This window comes from Nicotiana sylvestris, chromosome 4 (assembly GCF_000393655.2).
Source record: "Nicotiana sylvestris chromosome 4, ASM39365v2, whole genome shotgun sequence".
Classification (NCBI taxonomy): Eukaryota; Viridiplantae; Streptophyta; class Magnoliopsida; order Solanales; family Solanaceae; genus Nicotiana; species Nicotiana sylvestris.
The window spans coordinates 43912517-43930235 of record NC_091060.1 but is presented as its reverse complement, the minus strand read 5'-3'; the positions used below and the strand labels follow the sequence as shown (position 1 = coordinate 43930235).

At 40.5% G+C, this 17719-nt stretch overlaps 1 long non-coding RNA gene across 1 annotated transcript; it reads left to right on the top strand.

The window, feature by feature from the left end:
* The first annotated feature begins 2844 nt into the window (after positions 1 to 2844).
* On the top strand, positions 2845 to 5607 carry LOC138888998 (uncharacterized). The gene is made up of 2 exons (XR_011406531.1): positions 2845 to 3282; positions 4971 to 5607. It is a non-coding gene; the product is annotated as an uncharacterized lncRNA (long non-coding RNA).
* The last annotated feature ends 12112 nt before the right edge of the window (positions 5608 to 17719 follow it).

The window sequence follows — 17719 nt, the reverse complement described above, 5'->3', positions numbered from 1 at the left end:
AAAGGTTCCCCCAAAAAAAAAGACTCTTGTCAGCCTACTTGACGCAAGCAAAAATGACTGGTGATTCTCTCTGACAGACAAATTGCTCAAAAACCAGTAAGTCATTCAAGATATCAGAAAAGGTCACCTAAGCAAAGATCTCCAGTTGGGATAAGACAGATCGAGCCGCAAATACAAATGGTACTAGGTGTGAAGCAATTAGGGTTGATGCAGAGCAAAAGCCTCCTGAAGCCGACTCAAGCTGATTGAGCAGAAGCCAAGCTGCCCAAAGACTCAAGGCCACAGACCGACCACCATTTTCAAAACTAACAAATTTTTCTTTGTATGAAACAGGAAAAAAGCGGTGCAAGGAAAGTGATTCAAAAAGAAAAAAGAAAAAAAACAACAAAAAAAAGAGAAGAAAAAAGAAAAGACGAGAAGAGCCGACAAAGGGAATTTTCTCAAATCTTTGCTTTTATTTGTCTTGCTATTATGTATAAAATCTTGCCATTGATCTTCACATTTTTCCTCCTAGGATAAAAAGTCCTAGTCTGATGGATTTTCCTCCCAATATAAATCTTAGTCTGATGAATTTTTCTCCTAAGATAGAAAACCTAGTCTGATGAACTTTCTCCTATGATCACAATCTTAGTCTGATGAATTTTTCTCCTAAGATAGAGGACCTAGTCTGATGCATTTTCTCCTAGGATCAAAATCTTAGTCGGATGAATCTTTCTCCTAAGATAATAAATTAGAAGACCTAGTCTGATGACTTTTCTCCTAGGATAAACGTCTTAGTCTGATGAATCTTTCTCCTAAGATAACAAAAAGAGGACCTAGTCTGATGAACTTTCTCCTAGGATCAAAATCTTAGTCTGATGAATTTTTCTCCTAAGATAAAAGACCTAGTCTGATGAACTTTCTCCTATGATAGAAATTTTAGTCGGATGAATCTTTCTCCTAAGATACCAAAAAAAAGAAGAGAAAAGGGACCTAGTCTGACGAATTTTCTCTTAGGATATTTTGAAAAAAAAAAAGAAAGTCTGGATTTGAAAAAAAAGGGTCAATTTTTAGTTTTCTTTAGTTATCAAATGTTTAGTTTTCTTGAAATCAGGGGTCGCGCCTGGAGAATAGGGTCAGTCTTTACTTTAGTCAAGCTTAGTTTATAGTTTTCCTAGTCTATTCTTTAGTTTACTCTCATCATTTCATCAATAGTACAAGTGGTTTACAATTTTGCTAACAACTAACAAATCTTCCTAGTGCAAACTGGGGCAGAAAAAATTTCTTTTGTTTTGTCTGTTTTGTTGTAATCAGGCGTCCACCTGGAAAACAAGGGAAGACAACTCAAGTTTCAAGGGAAAGCAGTTTCGAAGGAAGACAACTCGAATTTTAAGGGAAAGCAGTTTCGAATGAAGACAGTTCAAGTTTTAAGGGAAAATGGTTCAAGGTGCAAGGGAAAACAGTGTCAAGTAACAAGAGAAAATGGTTCAAGTTCAGCAATCAGGCGCCCACTTGGAAAAAAAGGGGGAATTCAATTCAGAATACAATTCAGGTCAGCAACAAAAGAAGCTCGCGTCAAGAATGCGAGTCAGCAGTCCAAGATGATCAACAGAAGTTAGTCACAATCTAGAATAAAAAGAAAAAAAAGAAAGACAAGAAGTGAATCCAAATGCAGAAGTTAATGAAAGATGTGAGCTGCTCAAGACAGGGCTGAGGTCACAAGCTATGCATGTCCCGTCTTGGTTTGAAAAGCTGAAGAAGATTGAACTAACACCCGCAGCTAACAAGTATCAAGATTCAGATCAGAGTCAGCATGAAGAACCAACCAAGACTCAAAATCAAGTTTCAGAAGACTCATAGATAGGAATCTTGTAACTCGTAGCTGATAGGCTTAGTTAATCTTTTTTTTTTTTGATGTAATAACGGGACCGCGGACCGGAACCTCGGCGAAACGGCACCTCTACCGGCTCTCCACCTCGGCACACTCCATCATCTCACTCACCTTTGAACTACACGTGGCATGATTCCTTTATAGCCAAGGATATGTAGGCAGCTCAGATACCAGGGCTCGGTCATATTCGCCTCTCTCTAGTTTTAGTTTCTCCAAATAAGGGTCTGGTCAAAAAACCTGTCTAGTCGTTCTTTGTCTGAAAATACTTCGTCTTTCCAGTCAAAGAGGGACAGCTGTAGACATGTGATTTTTGACCCTCCCCAAGACTTTTCACATGTTAGCATGTAGATATTAAGTTTAGGTCTAATGTCGCTATTTTGGCTACTTTTAAACTTCTTCAATTTATTTTATTTCAAAGACTAAAAAAAGAGAAAACTAACAAAAATATTTTTTTAGATTTTTTGATATTTTGATAGCTGGTTTTATTTTATTTTATTTTTACAAAGGATAAAAGAAAAGTTTCAAAAAAAATATTTTTACTTGGTTTAATGTAATTTTAAATTATAAGTAATTAGTAAATATCAAGTATTACTTGAATTTCTCTAATAGGATTATTTTAGTTCTCTTTTTAATATTGCTTACGTTAGATAAATAGTATTTTGTAACTAGTTTTATTTTATCATTAATAGGAAATAAAGCAAAACAAAAAAAAAAAAAAAGAAAAAAAAAAAGAAAACGTGAAAAATTTGCAAAAAGGGGTAATGAAACAAACGGAAGAAGCAAAAGCAAAAGTAAAAGCAACAAAGAAAATTAAAATGGACACCACCTTATCTCTTAGTAACAACTCACATGCACCCCATCTCTACACTCAAGTTTTTGGCAAAAGACAGAAACGGAAATATTCCTTTGGGACCACTGCTTTCTATCTCCCTTTTTCTTTCTATATAACACATGCACATACAGAAGAAGAAGAAAAAACAAGAAAAAGGGCCTAAAAATCTGAAGGAAAACGAAAAAGAAAACATGGGGAAGAACACACAAATACAGATCTGAAAAGTAAAAAGAGAAACAGAATAGAGAACGGGGAGTTAGGAGGGGAAAAAGAGAAGGCTTCCTTCTTCTTCAAGAAACTAATCACAGCAGCCATAGGAGAACATAGAGCTTCACCATTCCGTCTTCTTCTCCGGCGAAGAGCCTCATCCTCTCTTCTATCAGCGTCGTCGCATCACCGGCAAATCAGACGGCCTTCTCTCCAAAACACCCTAAAATCTCTCGCCTTTAGCTACCATTTACGTCATCCCGAGCTCCATCTTTATCGGCAAAGAAACTCTGAAACCAGCAATCTTCAGTAAACGAGGGTCGTCACTTGAGGTTCAAAATTTCCGTTGAGGTTTTCGGCGAGGTGGACTCCGGTTAGATCCCTTTTCTTTACCTCGTTTAATTTCTGGCAGAAACGAGTGCATTGAAGCAATTTGTAAATATGGTTATTTTTTAACTATTAATTAATATCACAAAGTTTTTTTAATGACTGAATTTTTGCTTCCCACTATCTCCTATGCTTTATTTATTTTTGGGTGTCATTTTCCATTGAAGAATTGGTTTTACTGGAGAAATCATAAACCCACTTTGAAACCACTTTTTTGATACATTCATTGGATTTGAATTCAGTAACGAGAAAGGAGGAGCTGCATACTCTTTGAATTAGCTCACTAAATGGATATATAAATATATGTTAAGGCACGTCTCATTATTAATTGGTTTACAATCTATTCTTTGTATTTATTTTGGTAAATCTTTTAACATATATATATATACCCACAAGTCATGGCTCGAATTTAAAGTTCAAAATCATCTATATACAAAGGTTCCCTTTTCTTTCTATTCTGTTTTCTCTTTAATAATGACCATTTCATGTTGTTCTAATTTCATGTTTTATACGAATGAGTGTTGTTTTGAGTGTTTCTATGTCTGGACGTTATTCTTTTCATGCTGATTTTTTTGTGCCTTTCTTCTTAGTGTATTGTGATTAATCTCAATAACAATATATTTTCTTATCTATTTGAGTTATTTCTTTTGAGTATCTAGCTTGATATAAAAAATTAAAGGGTACAAGAGTTTTCTTCAATGAATTAATGGGCTCTCCAATTTACCTTGCCTTGGCTTCAATTTAATCTTCTATCTTAGTGACTAATTTATTTTGTCTGTACCCATTTTTCCTGTCATGAATTTTAATTTAATTTCAATACTTGTTGGTAGCAAAGTTAGAGAGGATTATGTTGGGTTATATTAAGTGTCATGACTTACTTTCTCCACCATAATATAATTATCACAATCTTTATGCCTCACAATAATTCAATGTTTAGGAAGAATAAGGAACACCGCTAGTATACTTTTAAGCGTATTTAAATAAATTATTGTGATTGTGTACACGTTCGTGTGACATAATTACGATTTTTTTTATTTTATAAAAAACAAACAAAATCGGAGTTCGCGCAACTTTGGCCAAACTTTTCTGTTAATAGTGATGGATTGTGGACACGTACGCGTGACATAATTTTTTACGCGCCAAACAAATGGGTACACGTACGCGTGACCCATTTCAAGATAATTTTTTTTAATTTAAAAGCGGTTAAGCGGCGAAAGCACATAGGTTCCAAAATGAGTAAGTAAACAATTTAGTAAGCCAAGTATAATCAAAGCGACCGTGCTAGAACCACGGAACTCGGGAGTTCCTAACACCTTCTTCCGGGTTAACAGAATTCCTTACCCGGATTTCTGTGTTCGCGGACCGATAATAGAGTCAACTTCCTCGATTCAAGATTTTAAACCGGTGACTTGGGACACCATAAATTATCCCAAGTGGCGACTCTGAATCTTTAATTGAAATAAATCCCGTTTCGATTATCACTTAAATTGGAAAAAACTCCCTTATACCCTTCCGTTGATAGGAAAAAGGTGGTGTGACAAATGTCATGGTCACTAGAGTTGGTATCTGATAAGTTAGGATTTTAAAGTGTTTATGTCCCTACTTGTCTATGCTTTGAGTATAAATTGATACAAAAACAGTCCCAAAATGTTCACAAGTTGTGCTTGATTGCAGGGTTGATTAACAAAGTGACAAGATGTCAAAAATCGGCTCAAAAAGGAGTGAAACCTGCTCAAGTATCAAAGACCAAGAGAAGTGAAGAAAAATGGGCCTATTGCGGACCGCGTAACAATGACCGCGACCACACTAGGAGGTTCAGAGACTGGACATTTTCGAGCCTAAGGTCATGCGGCAGCGGTAGGATTCACGCGACCCGCGTAGAAGCTTCGTGGCCGCACTCCTTCTCTGTGCGGTTCACGTTCATAGGGTTCAACAAAGGGTCATTTGTCCTCATGCGGTTTGTGGTCACGTCTGCACGGACCGCGCCAGTTTCCTTCGCGGCCGCGGTACACTCCCACGTTGTCCGCATCCCTCAGTTCAAGTCATCAAACAACTGAAACCCAAGAGCCAGTGCGGCCGCGGTCCGTTTTGTACGGCCTGCACTGACCCCACAGGGGTATTTTTGTTCAGTTTTTCCAGCCTAGTATAAATAGAACATTTTACTATTTTTTTAGAGCGGAGGTCAGATCTGAGAACAGGAGAATAGATACGCTTGGTGTTGTAGCCATTTTTGGCATATTTGCTTCCCATTAACAATAGATTATTGTATTTTCTTCTTAGTAATTAATTAATATGTGTAGTTCTTCATCTATTTCTTCAGTTTCTTCTTTAATTATGTGTAGTTAAACCCATTAGCTAGGGTTGTGGCTCAACCCTAGTGTGGGTAATTGATGGGTGTTGCCATCTAGGGTTAGATTGACTATGGGTGTTTGTTATTTGGGTTGATTTTATGATTTAATTTAGAATTGGTGGTTGCTAACACGGATTCAAGCTTTGTGGGTTTAACTCTTCTTGAGAAAGAGAGTTTATGACCTCAAAATTGACCCAACGAGGAATTGGGACGGACTCATGAGAAATGATAGTCCCAATTAACGGGTTAAATCTCGAGAGAGTAATCACCCTACTTGAACCATAGTTTCTTGGTCAAATTTTCCAACCCAATTGGTCTCGAGAGATTCAACTGGGTAAAATTATTCTCTCTACTGAGAGGTGTGAGAGTGGGTAAAAATTGTGCAACGATTATAGCATAACCCCCAAACAAGTCAATCGAAGCTAAGTAACATCTACTCGTCAATTAGCCACCAAGGTAATGCCACAACCCTAGTGCTCTTTCTTCACATTAATTACAACTTAGCAATATTCTCCTAGCATAATCTAGCTTTAATCCATAGTTTTATAATAGTAGTTATAAATACAAAAACTCAAAAGATGATTGAAGTGACATTAGAAGCACAACCACAACTCTAGGCTAGACAGAAAATACAACTCCACTACTAGCTCCTTGTGGAAATTCGATCCCGGACCTCTATTCGGGTAAAAGCTATTGTGATCCGCTCTTCCTACCATAGTGTAGTGTCGAGTTGACAGCGATCAACTTTTTGGCGTCGTTGCTGGGGAGCTTACGGTGTTGACTATATGTTTAGTTAGTTTTGTGTTGTACTTCTCTTTCCTTCTTGTTTACTAATTTCGTTTGTGTCGATCAATCAGGTACAATGGCTCTTAATGCAAATGACCCTCTCGGCAATGTGATAGCAGGGGAGGAGGTAGAGGATCTAGAACCAGATGAGGTCTTACCTTAACTTCCACAGAGAGGCCGACATGTCAATGTAAATGCAAATGAGAACAACAATATTCCAGACCCTCTTCCGCCACCACCGAGAGTGGCTCCTAGAATTTTACCAAATCAAGGATACGCCAGTGCTATTGTTCCTCCCCAAATCTGAACGGGGAACTTTCAAATCACAAATGTTATGCTGACCTTGCTCGAGCAAAGAGGGTATTTCACGGGTGCCTCCAATCAAAATGCCTACAAGCACTTGAAGGGGTTCGTAGATACATGCTGGGGTAGCAACCAGACCAACGTGTCCGAGTATGCATTGAGGTTGAGGCTTTTCCTGTTCTCTCTTCGGGGTAAAGCATTGGATTGGTTAGAAAGGCTCATCAATCATTCTATTACAACATGGGATGAATTGGCAGATAAATTTATTTCCAAGTTCTTTTCTCCAAGTCATATGACAGCTCTTCGGGATGAAATTCTAGCTTTCAAGCAAGAGCCAACGGAACCTTTACATGAGATATGGAAGGATATAGAACAATGGTGAAAAGTGCCCTAATAACGACATGACCGAGGCTATGATTCAACAAACCTTTTATCGGGGCATCAACACCACGAATCAATGCATTGCGAACCAATTGGCTGGAGGGAACTTTATGAAACTTTCTTACCAAGAGGCATGTAATGCACTTGATGAAATGGCCGATAGGGGTCACACAAATAAACCCAGCGCGGTCCGCGGTCACTTTCGTGCGGCCGTGCTGGTAGGTGAGTACGGGTCCTAATGGGGCTCTATAAATAGAGACCAAGGGTCTCATTTTACCCTTTTTGCAAACTGGAAACCCAGAACCCTAATTCTACTGTTCATCCCCGTCCAAAACTGAGATTCTTGCTTGTGTGGATATATTGCATTCATTCTTCATAATCCTGGTAACATTTCATGCATTTTTGAATATTACTCTTTTATTTTTATTTTAATTGCTTACCAGTAGTCTGTAACTTCTTTGCCTTCACAATTGTCTTCGAATTGTTAGTGTAGGGTAGCTTCCATGTTAGTTTGAAATAACTAAGGATTAGGTACATGAGTAGGGACAAGTAGGGGTAAAAAGTTGAACAAAAATAGAACAAAAGCATGCAATCCCTAGTTTACTCACTGAACCTAACCCAGTGCGGCCTGCGGTCGCCTTAGCGCAGTCCGCGGTGCCCTAACGCGGTCCGCGTTATGCTTCCACGCGGTCTGCGATGCTTGAATGACTGAGGAACAACTTGTGTATAGCGCGGCCGCGGTAATGTTTGTGCAGTCCGTGCTAGCCCACAGCGACCGCGACTCCATTTTGTGCAGACTGCGGTGTGAGATTTAGAGAAGACCCTTCCTGGCTTTTTGATCAGTGCGGCCCGCGGTCGCCTTAGCGCGATCCGCGGTGCCTCCAATGCGGCCGCATTCCTAATGGCGTGGTCCGCGGTGCATGGTTCTGCAGCAGTGTCTGCAACTTTCATTTTGCTTCTGCAATTTTAATTCAGTCACATGTTTCACTGCCTGTGCTTCAACTAACAATGTTAGATGTGTTTGTTTGCAGACAATGGTAAAACAACGAGGAAGAGGTGCTAAACAACCCGGCCGAGGTGACTCCTCCAGGGGAGGAAAAGGGAAACAAGTTAAACTCACTTCCCGACGTACACTGAAAACATGTAAACAAATTGCTATAGACGACCAATCGGGGAGTGAGTACGTACCATCCCATGACCTCTCTTCTGATTCAGGGCCAGCTACTGCAGTGCCGACTTCACATATTGTCTAATCCCCACAACGTATATATTCTAAGTCGTTTGATGGCTCAACAGCAGGCAATGGTGAATACTCCACCTCCCCCACAGCTTCAGTATCTGGGGAGAGTGAAGAATACGGGACTAATAGTGATAATGAGGTACCGAACAGTGGGGTGCCCCAGGTTGGGGGTGTTGAGAGAACTAGAAAACCTGAAGTTTCGGAAGATTGGTTTGTCAGCCAGGTGGCATTCCTCAAATTTAGAGAATGGTGGACGGCACGGAAGTTGATACTTGAGCGGAGCTTTATTGACAAAGACCTTCTACCCCTAAACCCCAATGAGCATAGATAGTTCCAGGCTCGAGCGAGTTGGGAGTTCCTTAAAGACAATTGTTTGAATGCAAATGAGCATATGGTCAAGGAGTTTTACAGCAATGTGGCTCATATCATGAAAGGCACTAAAGTGACGAAAGAGAAACAAAAATGTGGTTTTCACCGGGAAGGCGTTGAATGAGTATTTGGGGTTCATTGACGAAGATAAGTCCATTTACAATGAAAAGTTAGCAATGGGTGAGGAGATTCGTCCGTGGTTAGCTTCGTACCTAGCAATCCCGAGTATGGTTCCATAATGGCTACAAGCAGGGACCAAAATACTTCGGAGAACTTTCAACTTCGAGGCTAGAGGGTGGTTGACCTTTGTATGCAGTCGGCTCGATCCAACCACTCATGATCAGACTATTCCACTTGCCCGGGTGGTTCTTATTGCTTCTATTATGGCAGGTTACCCTATCAATGTGGGAAATGTGATATCCCGCACCATTTCTGTAGTAGGGGTTGAGCATGACCGGAACTACCCTTTTCCCAGCACCCTTACTATGTATTTCCGGGACTTGGAGGTGGAGAAGAGACCGTTTGACGTCAAGGTAAAACCTGTGGCTCCATTTTCCTGGTACAGTTTTAAGGGGCCAAACAACCCCAAAGACAAAAGTTACAAGCCGCCTTCCTCTACTCCAGCTGCCAGTCTGAGAGCCAGTGGCGGTAGTGTCTTCGGTTGAGCCCCCCACAGAGCCATCCACCATGCCTACGGTCACCACTGATGATGATTTGCCTCCACGACTCTCCTCCTTTGCTGGCCCCAGTACTTCAGTTGACACGGGGGTCCCTTCTTCCCGGACTCATCCTTTCACGGCCCAGCAGTTGAGGCGGACACTAGCCAGTTTGAACAACTGGATGTCAGTTGCGACATCCAAGTTGTCTACATTGTCTGCTACAGTTGAGGCCCATTCAGCACCTTCCACTACTCAGTTTCCTCAGTCCATTGAGGACACACGCAGAAGCTCCTGAAAATCAGGAGAAGATTATGAGGACTCAGGACGCCTTGACTATGGCGGTAGATTCACATAGCAAGGCTTTGAGGGAGCTTGCCAAGGAGTACAAGAAAATGAGGAAGTCAAGGGTGTCCAAGGAGTCGGTGAGAGTGCTACGGACTGAGCTAGCCCCAGCAGCAACACCAGTGCCACAGCCACGGCAGGAGCAGGCACCCAAGCCCCCAAGGAAGAAGAGGAAGCTCTGCAGTTCAGTTGGTGCAGTTATTGAGCTACCAGACCCATAGGAGACCCCCTCCAGTGATGCACCTATCAGTCAGCCGGTTCAAGAGCAGGCCCAAGTCCCAGCAGCTGAGCAGCAGGAGATCGAGAACCAGTCTGAGGTTCCCATACATACAGAGGACTTGGGGACCACTGATGATCCCATACAGACGGACCAGGCCTAGGGAGATCATATATCATTTCTGTTGTTTAGATATTTATTTGATAGTTGGCATTGGGACAATGCCAGCTTTTACTCGTGGGGTTGCGCCCTACTTTTTCTGGATGACTGTATATATATAGATTCTTAGTTTATTTTTATTGATTTTGTGTTTTTTTACTTTGGGCTATATATAACTTTACATTTCTGTATATATTCATCCCCCATTGTATATTCTACTCCCCTATTGTACATATTATTCTATTTTCTATTTTCGCTAAATTTTCATTTTTAGCTTTGTAGTTAGGCTCGTAGCCGCTTGTTTTGATTTTTGCGTTTCCAATAAGCCCTTGGTTTTCTTAATGCCACGGTTCTTTCCAAGGGTGGAGTATTGTGCGAACCGGGTGGATCTTCCCAATGATAGATGGCGTGACAACCTTCTTAAAGGTTTGAGTCTACTTCTTTGATTTTTCTTTTGTTTTTGATAAGCGTAGTTAAAGGCACCTCAAGCAAGGTTTCACTTGGGCCTAACACATTTGTCTTTGATCCTATGGTCAAAGATATAATGTTGTGTTTTTGATGGTGAAAGTTGTGGCTTTGAGACTCTTGCATTGACCAAACGATCATCATGTGGTCTTTTTGGACCATTGTGTGTTTAAATCATAACTAAGGTCGTTGTAGTCCCTCGACTCGATATCTTTAGCAAATCCCTAGCGTGTGTGGTGAGGAATTGAAATTTGAGTCCAAGTCCCGAGCCAATGGTCTAGAACTTTCCCTAAATGTCTGTTGAGGCGAAATCCTAGGTGAAATTTGACTTGAGAAATGATTATAGGCTCTCCTTGATCCAAATGCTAAGTTGAACAATTTCATAGCCTTCCAATGAAATAATCCCTAGTTAACCCTTTTGAGCCTTAAACCTGTTTCTTTCAAGAACCAATGCTACAAGCCTATACCCGTTCTAAACGATTACCCTCTCTTGGCACCCAAATCTTCCCTTGAGTAATGGCAAAAATCTAAGTTTGGGGGGAGAGACAAGAAAGGAAGCAAAGCAGTAAGGTACAAAAGAAAGAAAAGAAGGCAATGAAAAAGCAAGAAAAGAAAAAGGACAAAAAGAAAGTCCCATGTGAACAAGAATAAAAAGGGATTCAAGGAAAACAAAAGTGAAAAACAAAAGGTGTGGAGAAAGTAGAAAAAGGAGAAATGTTTTGAATTGTATAAGAAAGAGTGACAATGTGTCTCTCTAACCCCTTGTAAAGAAGTGAATTCCTCAAAAAGAGCCAAGAAAGTTGTGCCGAAATGAATCAAAAGAAGTGCTTAAGGGAAGATTGAACCCACGTGAATAAAAATATATCCTACCCTTGCCTAAAAGCCTTCAAAATGATTCCACAAAAGCCCTATTTGATCTCAAGTTGAAGGGAGCTTACATTAGTGGATACTTACATAAGGGGCAAGCATATGGTACTTAGAGTCGGACTTGTGACCTTCATTTTTTAGAGAGATAAGTGAAATTTCATTTGCTTCGATTTGTGTGTCAATATTTAAAAGGTGAGGTTCGATTAGGGAGAGTTGAGGATGTGAGAGTTTGGGTTCCACAATGACCAAAGTAAGTGAGAAAAGCTCTTTGATGAAATGTGTCAACTCTTGATGCTCTTGTGTCGCACTTGATCCATAGTTTTCAAAGTTTTAAATGTGTTAATGATGCATTCATATTGAGGGCAATTGTTAGTCCCAATTGATGCTTGTTGAGGTTATTTTAGGATAGCTGGAATCACTGGGATGTTTCTTTAAGGGGTGGGTCTTATTTTGTTTGCTTGAGGACAAGCAAAGGTTTAAGTTTGGGGGAGTTGATAAGTTAGGATTTTAAAGTGTTTATGTCCCTACTTGCCTATGCTTTGAGTATAAATTAATACAAAAACAGTCCCAAAATGCTCACAAGTTGTGCTTGATTGCAAGGTTGACTGACAAAGTGACGAGATGTCAAAAATCGGCTCAAAAAGGGGTGAATCCTGCTCAAGTATCAAAGACCAATAGACGTAAAGAAAAAGGGGCCTAGTGCGGACCGCGTAATAATGACCGCGGACGCACTAGGAGGTTCAGATACTGGACATTTTCGAGCCTAAGGTCACACGGCCCGCAGAGAATCTTCACGGCCACACTCCTTCTCTGTGCGATCCGCGTTCATAGGGTTCACCAAAGGGGCATTTGTCCTCAAGCGGTATGCGGTCACGTCTGCGTAGACCGCGCCAGTTACCTTTGCGGCCGCGGTACACTCCCACGCGGTTCGCATCCCCCAGTTCAAGTCATCAAACAACTGAAACCCAAGAACCAGTGCGGCCGCGGTCCATTTTGTGCGGCCCGCACTGACCCCATAGGGGTATTTTTGTCCAGTTTTTCCAACCTAGTATAAATAGAACATTTTACTATTTTTTTAGAGAGGAGGTCAGATCTGAGAACAGGAGAATAGCTACGCTTGGTGTTGTAGCCATTTTTGGCATATTTGCTTCCCATTAACAATAGATTATTGTAGTTTCTTCTTAGTAATTAATTAATATGTGTAGTTATTCATTTATTTCTTCAGTTTCTTCTTTAATTATGTGTAGCTAAACCCATTAACTAGGGTTGTGGCTCAACCCTAGTGTGGGTAATTGATGGGTGTTGTCATCTAGGGTTAGATTGACTATGGGTGTTTGTTATTTAGGTTGATTTTATGATTTAATTTAGAATTGGTGGTTGCAAACACTGATTCAAGCTTTGTGGGTTTAACTCTTCTTGAGAAAGAGAGTTTATGACCTCAAAATTGACCCAACAAGGAATTGGGATGGACTCATGAGAAATGATAGTCCCAATTAACGGGTTAAATCTCGAGAGAGTAATCACCCTACTTGAACCCTAGTTGCTTGGTCTAATTTGCCAACCCAATTGGTCTCGAGAGAGTCAATTGGGTAAAATCATTCTCTCTACCGAGAGGTGTGAGAGTTTGTAAAACTTGTGCAACGATTATAGCATAAACCCCAAACAAGTCAATCGAACCTAAGTAACATTTACCCGTCAACTAGCCACCAAGGTAATGCCACAACCCTAGTGCTCTTCCTTCCCATATAATTACAACTTAGCAATATTCTCCTAGCATAATATAGCTTTAATCCGTAGTTTTATAATAGTAGTTATAAATACAAAAACTCAAAAGATGATTGAAGTGACATTAGAAGCACAACCACAACTCTAGGCTAGACAAAAAATACAACTCCACTACTAGCTCCTTGTGGAAATTCGATCCCGGACCTCTATTCGGGTAAAAGCTATTGCGATCTGCTCTTCCTACCATAGTGTAGTGTCGAGTCGGCAGCGATCAGTATCCACATCTGATAAGTTTCTAGTTTGTAGTTTTTCTTGTTAGGTATCATCTCTTTCCATTGTCCCTTATTTTGTACCCTTTGTTTTGTTTATTCCCTCTTCTTGAGTCTGTTTGGTCAGAACAAGTGAGAAATGACTTCAAAATTTGCTACCATCCTTCCAATTGCATAAAACAGAATATTTCTAGCACATCAAAGCAGCATAAGATAGGAAAGAATAGTATGCGCACTGAGTGGGTGGTGATTGACCTGCTTTTGGATTTATGTGAAATACAAAGGTTCGGTATATGTCAATTCATTAGCACAATGCAACATATAAAGGGTTTGGTTTTGAACGGATCAGAGGTATCTTCTGTGATAAGGGTGACAGAGAAAGTGGTTAGTCAATAAACAAGCAAGGTCCTTCGAGTTGAAATCAAAGTTATCATGGGAAGTGAAGGAGCAATCGCCCTCAAAGTCAAGGCCACAAACCAACCACCATGTTTAAACTCACATTTTTTCTTTATTTGAAACAGGGACGAAGACTATGTCCAAATCAAAGCTTGGAAGCTTGAATTTTTCAAGTGTCGTGCCCTGCACAAAGGCGGTTTGAGAAGGGGAAAGAAAATTTGTTCGATCTGCAGGAACCCTCCATGAGGAAAGCATGGTTTAGGGGCAAGGAATTTTGTTCGTTCTGCAGAGATCCTTCAGGAAGAGAGCATGGCTTAGGTAAGTTCATTCTTGGCTTTTCAGGACCCTCCTGGATAATGGGATTTAGTTTTAAATGTTCAGGACCCTCCTAGATAATGGGATTTAGTTTCAAGTTTTCAGGACCCTCCTGGATAATGGGATTTAAGTTCAAGTTTTCAGGACCCTCCTGGATAATGGGATTTAATTTTAAGTTGTCAGGACCCTCTTGGATAATGGGATTTAGTTTTAAGTTGTCTGGACACTCCTGGATAATGGGATTTAGTTTTATGTTTTTTGGACCCTCATAGATAATTAGATTCAACGTAAGTTTTTACCTTGAGGAAATAGAATTTAGCTTTCAGGTTTCACTCTTAAGATGAGATTTAATTTTACTTTCTTCCAAGGCCCTCCTGGATAATGGGATTTAGCTTTTAAATTCTTAGAGCTCTTTTGGATAAAAGGATTCGATTAACACTCACAGATGTTCCAGGTACCTAACTGGGGCAGAAAAATTCTTTTGTTTAGTCTGTTTTGTTATAATGGCAGGCGCCCACCTGGAGAACAAGGGAATACATTTCATGTTTTGGAATCAGGCGCCCACCTGGAAAACAAGGGAATACATCTCAAAGATTCGGCATCAGGCGCCTACCTAGAAAACAAGGGAATCCATTTCAAGTTTTGGCATCAAGCGCCCACCTGGAAAACAAGGGAATACATTTCAAGTTTTGATATCAGGCACCCACCTGGAAAACAAGGGAATACATCTCAAAGTTTTTGCATCAGGCGCTCACTTGGAAAATAAGGGAATCCATTTCAAGTTTTGGTATCAGGCGCTCACCTGGAAAACAAGGAAATACATTTCAAGTTTTGGCATCAGGCGCCCACCTGAAAAACAAGGGAATATATTTCAAGTTTTGGCATCAGGCGCCCACCAGGAAAACAAGAGAATACATTTCAAGTTTTGGCATCAGGCACCCACCAGGAAAATAAGGGAATTCATTTCGAGTTTTGGCATCAGGCGCCCACTTGGAAAATAAGGGAATACATTTCAAGTTTTGGCATAAGGCGCCCACTTGGAAAACAAGGAAATATATTTCAAGTTTTGGCATCATGCTCCCACCTGGAAAACAAGGGAATACATTTCAAGTTTTGGCATCAGGCACCCACCTGGTAAATAAGGGAATTCATTTCAAGTTTCGGCGTCAGGTGCCCACCTGGAAAAAAAGGGAATACTGTCACGGCCCAAACCAGACCCGATCGTGATGGTGCTTCTTGTGAAGACAAGGCCAACCGACACAATTCCCCATGTCAACCATTTTCCATTAAAATTTGTTTTTATACCATTTATAAACCTTTAATATCATAATGAATATTTAAAAGAAAAATGCGGAATAATTACACAAGCCCAACATCGGGGTGTCACTAGTCATGAGCATCTACCAAGTTCTGAATATAACAAAAATAGTAAAATGTACTAAATACAGAAATGAAAATGAGAGGAAAGAAGTGGTGCTGCGAACGTCGTACAGCCACCTTGCTAACTTTGATGACTCTGCGTCTGAGCAACCAATACCTGCTACCTGGTTCTGAAATAACTGAATATGCACACGAGGTGCAGGGAGTAATGTGAGTACTTCAACCCAGTAAGTAATAAGAGTAAATAAAGACTGAGCAATAGGAAACAACACCATTTTTAATTCCTTCCGACAGAATCCAGCTCTTGGTAAAAAACATTTAAATTCCTTCCGACAGAATCAGTAGGGATTCAACACCATTTTTAATAAAAGAGCTGAAAACCATAATCAGCCCCTCAGACAAAACATAGTTCGTAAACAGCCCCTCGGGCAAAATAGGAGTCATAAACACCTCCTAACATGAAAATCTCAGTGGAAATAACAAAAGCCAAATCAATGATTAAGTTCTAAACACCTCATAAACCCCAGCTTAAATGAAAGTTGTTTAAAAAACATTTTCCTAACATTTTCGACAGAGGCTCAGTATAAAGATGAGTGAAAACAATCATTAAATCAACATATTCGATGGAAAGTCACTCTAAAGAGAAGTGAAAATCAATAAGTTCATAATCATGCCCCTCAGGCAAACATCACTCATGTGCATGTATATATCTATCGCCCCTCTGGCTAGCCTCTCAGTCACTCGTGACTCAACTCCTACCAATCAACACTCGCACTCAGCACTCACGCTCAATAGGTACCATATAGTAACCGATGCGGCGTGCAACCCGATCCATATATCGCTGCAGCGTGCAGCCCGATCCATATATATAGTCGACTGCGCTCACTGGGGGTGTGCAGACTCCGGAGGGGCTCCTACAGCCCAAGCATTATATCGCTGCGGCGTGCAGCCCGATCCATATATATATATATATTCCTCACAACCAGGCCCTCGGCCTCTCTCAGTCATTAACCTCACAATCAGACCCTCGGTCTATCTCAGTCATTAACTCACAATCACTCTGACCATCAGTAAAACAGGAAACCCAGCCCAAACAGTTTTCACATTTTTAAGAAATATAGTGATAAAACCAAATTTAAACAATAACCATGTAAAAACATGATTGAGGATATGCTTTAAAAAAAATAGAGTGAGGAAAAATAGTAAAAATGCCCTTAAGGGTCTCAACAGGTCAGCACAAGGCCCCAAACATGGCGTACATCCAAGAATATAATATCAATCTCTAGAATATGGAATATCATAAGGTTTCAAATCAAATATGCGACTTAACAATCGTACGGGATAGACCAAGTCACAGACCCCAACGGTGCACAACTCCACGCTCATCATCTATTGTGTGCCTCACCTCAAAATAAAACAACGATGTGTAATCCGGGGTTTCAAACCCTCAGGACAGTATTTACAATCATTACTTACCTCGAACCGGCTAAATCTCTAGCTCGCGATGCCTTTGTCCCTCAAATCGGCCTCCACACACGTCGAATCTATCCAAAATCAGAACAAGAACATCAAGATATGCTAAGGGAACAAAGCCCAAGCGAAAACAATCAATAAAGGGTACAAATCCCGAAATTAGCAAAACCCGAACCCCGAGCCTGCTTCTCGAAACTCAGAAATTTTTCCATCAATAGATTCTTCATCTCCCCACGAGTCTATGCATATCAAGAATACCAAAATCGGAGTTTACATGACCCCTAAAATCCTCAATTTAAGGCCTCTTATTTTCAAGCCAAAATCCTCCATTTTTAGCCCTTAAATTCCATTAATTACAGCCTTAATCCATGAAATACTACCATAGAAATGTGTTTTAAGCCGAAAATCCTTACCTTAACAAAGTCTCTTTGATTTCTCTCATCAAAATCGCCCAAAGCTCCCAATTCCGAGTTCAAAAATGGTTGACCCCTTCAAAAATCGCGAAGGAAGAAATATATACATTTTGCCCAGGCCTAACTGCATCTGCAGTCCAAAATCTGCTTCTTCGGTACCGCATATGCGGTCAATTCCTCCGCTTCTACGGAACTCACTTAAAGGCCACATACCGCATCTACGGTCACCTTTTCGCATCTGCGACTCCGTAGGTGCGGCCCATATACTGCATCTGCGACTCCTGGCTCTACTCCTCCAAACCACATATGAGCCT